The following is a 5,000-nucleotide window of genomic DNA, read 5'->3' on the forward strand; positions in this document are numbered from 1 at the left end:
CCTGCGTCCTCTGTCGACCACAGCACCCCAACGCCAGCGCCTCTGCCGCACGAAATCGTGGACCGGCAATCACTCCACCTGCGCCCCACTCCAACCGCCCAACTCGCAACTCCAGCGGATGAACGGCGGACTTTTCCCGCAGTCGCAATGTGCAATCCACCCCTATAACATGCGTTTCATGAAGAGGTACGTCCAATATGCGACATTCCCGCTGTCCCTATACATGAGCTGCGAGCTGTACCAGTTACGAGCTAGAGACGCGATCGCGTTGCTCTCTGTACGAATGCCGATGCTGAGCGGTCAGCTAGGAGGCGCTCCATCCATGTCGGTACCGGTGAGCGTTGCACTCGCAGTCGCAAAAACGTACGGCAAGTATATTACTCGGAAGAGTCAATGACAGTCCACGCCCCCCTGCGTGGGAAGAGTCTTTCTAGGCCATGACCCACCGGAAGGGCGCAGCGTCCCCCACCCCAGACATGTGACGTCACACCATCGGTATTGACGACTAGACTGATTCCTTATAATCATTTGCCATACACCGGTGGAAGCTGCCGAGACGAGTAACTACATAGCGGGCTCGCCGTGTCACTAATGTACAGAGATACAACAGTTTCGACTGGAACCGGATTAAACGTATACACGGCGCTGATTAGTAATAGATAGAGCCATCAGAATACAGATAATGTATACAACTGTCCGTATACATGCTGAAAGACTCTGCTCACAATCACAACCACACGTCAGCCACACACCCTTATCACGCACTACTCTCTCCCTGTAACACGCACACAGACAATATGTAAGCACCAGCATGGAACAACACCCAGTGCATCCTCTCCGCCACATTAGACAATCCACACTGTCATAACCAGACTGGGAGGTCCACTCAGAAAACAGAATATCCCACCCACCCGACAACCACCATTGCTCAGCCAAGCCACCAACACCCACACATGTCCTACACAGGGGTGCACCCAACATCACAATACTGCCTCCTCTCACAGCACACAAACAATGGCAGGAATGAAAGACACAGGTCTGCCACAAGCATGGAATGAGAGCGCCGCCTGTCATGAGCCAAAGGTGCATCCTGACGTGGCAAATCAGATGATGCCGCAGGCATCCACTTACTATAATCACAATCAACAAACCGGCCGCCCCGCCCCCCCATTAAACCTTTCCTTACAACAATGTGTACCTTAACCTAACCTATGTCGTACCTTAACCTAACCTATGTCGTACCTTAACCTAACCTATGTCGTACCTTAACCTAACCTATGTCGTACCTTAACCTAACCTATGTCGTACCTTAACCTAACCTATGTCGTACCTTAACCTAACCTATGTCGTACCTTAACCTAACCTATGTCGTACCTTAACCTAACGTATGTCATACCTTAACCTAACGTATGTCGTACCTTAACCTAACCTATGTCGTACCTTAACCTAACCTATGTCGTACCTTAACCTAACCTATGTCGTACCTTAACCTAACCTATGTCGTACCTTAACCTAACCTATGTCGTACCTTAACCTAACCTATGTCGTACCTTAACCTAACCTATGTCGTACCTTAACCTAACCTATGTCGTACCTTAACCTAACCTATGTCGTACCTTAACCTAACCTATGTCGTACCTTAACCTAACCTATGTCGTACCTTAACCTAACCTATGTCGTACCTTAACCTAACCTATGTCGTACCTTAACCTAACCTATGTCGTACCTTAACCTAACCTATGTCGTACCTTAACCTAACCTATGTCGTACCTTAACCTAACCTATGTCGTACCTTAACCTAACCTATGTCGTACCTTAACCTAACCTGTATTGCGCCTTAACCTAACCTGTATTGCGCCTTAACCTAACCTGTATTGCGCCTTAACCTAACCTGTATTGCGCCTTAACCTAACCTGTATTGCGCCTTAACCTAACCTGTATTGCGCCTTAACCTAACCTGTATTGCGCCTTAACCTAACCTGTATTGCGCCTTAACCTAACCTGTATTGCGCCTTAACCTAACCTGTATTGCGCCTTAACCTAACCTGTATTGCGCCTTAACCTAACCTGTATTGCGCCTTAACCTAACCTGTATTGCGCCTTAACCTAACCTGTATTGCGCCTTAACCTAACCTGTATTGCGCCTTAACCTAACCTGTATTGCGCCTTAACCTAACCTGTATTGCGCCTTAACCTAACCTGTATTGCGCCTTAACCTAACCTGTATTGCGCCTTAACCTAACCTGTATTGCGCCTTAACCTAACCTGTATTGCGCCTTAACCTAACCTGTATTGCGCCTTAACCTAACCTGTACTGCGCCTTAACCTAACCTGTATTGCGCCTTAACCTAACCTGTATTGCGCCTTAACCTAACCTGTATTGCGCCTTAACCTAACCTGTATTGCGCCTTAATGTAACCTATATTGCGCCTTAACGTAACCTATATTGCGCCTTAACGTAACCTATATTGCGCCTTAACGTAACCTATATTGCGCCTTAACGTAACCTATATTGCGCCTTAACGTAACCTATATTGCGCCTTAACGTAACCTATATTGCGCCGTAACGTAACCTATATTGCGCCGTAACGTAACCTATATTGCGCCTTAACGTAACCTATATTGCGCCTTAACGTAACCCACGTTGCGCCGTAACGTAACCCACGTTGTGCCGTAACCCGACACACGTTGGGCCTTAACCCGACACACGTTGGGCCTTAACCCGACACACGTTGGGCCTTAACCCGACACACGTTGGGCCTTAACCCGACACACGTTGGGCCTTAACCCGACACACGTTGGGCCTTAACCCGACACACGTTGGGCCTTAACCCGAAACACGTTGGGCCTTAACCCGACACACGTTGGGCCTTAACCCGACACACGTTGGGCCTTAACCCGACACACGTTGGGCCTTAACCCGACACACGTTGGGCCTTAACCCGACACACGTTGGGCCTTAACCCGACACACGTTGGGCCTTAACCCGACACACGTTGGGCCTTAACCCGACACACGTTGGGCCTTAACCCGACACACGTTGGGCCTTAACCCGACACACGTTGGGCCTTAACCCGACACACGTTGGGCCTTAACCCAACACACGTTGGGCCTTAACCTGCTCTGTAATTGTCATACGACGCGTTAAATTAGTGTAGTGTTGCCCAACTGCAACCCCCGCAATATAGTTTGCTACTCGCACTGCCCGGTCCCCAGTGTATCGCTTCATGTTAAACACCTTGCAGCTATACACTAATGTGGATGGCAGCAGGACGTACATGCTCAATGCCCTTTGCAGTTGTTCATTGGCATTTGCAGTTGTTCATTGGCATTTGCAGTTGTTCATTGGCATTCGCATGGCGAAGCACTTAGCCTACGCTGTGGTACGGCCTGTGTCAACTGTCCGCTGATGTTGTACGTCCAAATCACACACTGTACTGCACATTGGTCCTCATGTACTGAATGATACATCGTGGTACATGTGACCGTACAACGACTGCGCCAACAACGGCGAACCATGCGGTCCAAATGTTGTGCACTCAGCTACGTGTCGTCGCCCTATAAGAGCTGGATTGCAGTGTGGTATGCCCTGGATGGCGATCAGCATGAGCCGTCTGTTGATGTAGTGGCGCGTGTTGTCAGACGTAGTCGTCTCTTCTCACACACCGTGATAGCATGGTGCACTGCGTTCCACATCTGCGACATGCGACAGAGGCCGGTTGACAGTCGTTCGCGCAATGGACATCGCATACGTACGGGGGCCACCTTCCACGTGTTCGCGAAGCGTGCACATGTTGTTGCGTGTATGTGGGCAGACATAGTGTGTCGTGACACCTGACACAGGCATGCAACAATCGTTGAATTTGCAAATGGCGATGGACGCCTACGTTTGCTGGTGACGTTACGCAAATGAACAACTGGTAAACCGTTGTGGTGCGGTTGTTCTCGCTAGAGGTGAATCAGTGATGGCGACGATCGGTTGAGCTACCAACCGGTTGTTCCAGCGATACCCACCATGCCCACGAACGTGAATGGCATCTGGGTGTGAAGCGATACGCGGCGGTGGCTGGGTGGGACCGTCCCCGGCCGGTGAGGGGGGGCCTCCCGGCGTGCTGGCCGCGCGGTGCGTGGGCGCACGCGCTACAGCCGGCTGGTGGGGGCGGCCAGTGGCAGGCGCGCCGGCCGACGGAGGCGGCAGGCGGCGCAGCTGCGCGCCGGCGCACCCTGCACGCGGCGCCGTGCGGCCAAAGTAGGTCCTCGCGGGCCCGGTGCGAAGCGCGGTGGACATCTGCAGTGTGCTGGTCCGATTGAGGACTGTGTGCGCTGAGGATGCGCCGCCGCCCGGCGCTCGGCGCCGCGACGCCGTCTGCTGCTCGGTCGCCTCTGCGGTTCTCGCAGGTGGTTTGTATCGCAGCTGTGCGGACGTGTTGGCGCGTGCGCTGTGCTGGGAGAGTTCGCTTCGGCACCCAAGTGGGGCTTTTGTCCTTCTGTGGCGCTGGCGTTGGAGCTGCCGGTCACCGTAGGTGGCGCGTGTTGTCTCCCGCCGGCAATGCCACGACAGCACGCTCCCGGGCCTCTGTCGGCAGCGGCAAGCTCAGTTGGGAGCACGGGTGGTCGCACCTAAAGCGTCTACTCGCCAAACTCCGGGCGATTGCGCCTCTCTCGAACCCGACCAAGTACTTAGGACGGCGCTGCGCGCCGCCGGGACCTGAGAGGGTTTCGAGGTGTATGGTGCAGGGGAGCTCAGCCTCCTCCTGTTTGCAGAATAATTGAGCGGACGCTTGCGTGTTCGCGCTGGCCCCCGGGACACACTCCCGGGCGGCCGGCTGCTCAGCTCTAGTTGACGCAGCTCCCTGGTTGATCCTGCCAGTAGTCATATGCTTGTCTCAAAGATTAAGCCATGCATGTCTCAGTACAAGCCGCATTAAGGTGAAACCGCGAATGGCTCATTAAATCAGTTATGGTTCCTTAGATCGTACCCACGTTACTTGGATAACTGT

General features: G+C 52.9%; 1 non-coding gene across 1 annotated transcript in view; it reads left to right on the plus strand.

Annotated features, from left to right (window-relative positions):
- Positions 1–4,850: 4,850 nt before the first annotated feature.
- LOC126434998 (small subunit ribosomal RNA) overlaps positions 4,851–5,000 on the plus strand; it is a 1,910-nt gene continuing 1,760 nt past the window's right edge. The window contains exon 1 of the ribosomal RNA XR_007579653.1: positions 4,851–5,000. This exon is cut by the window's right edge and continues 1,760 nt beyond it. This is a non-coding gene — a ribosomal RNA (small subunit ribosomal RNA).

The sequence above is a fragment of the Schistocerca serialis genome, unplaced genomic scaffold (assembly GCF_023864345.2).
Source record: "Schistocerca serialis cubense isolate TAMUIC-IGC-003099 unplaced genomic scaffold, iqSchSeri2.2 HiC_scaffold_1196, whole genome shotgun sequence".
NCBI classification, from domain to species: Eukaryota; Metazoa; Arthropoda; class Insecta; order Orthoptera; family Acrididae; genus Schistocerca; species Schistocerca serialis.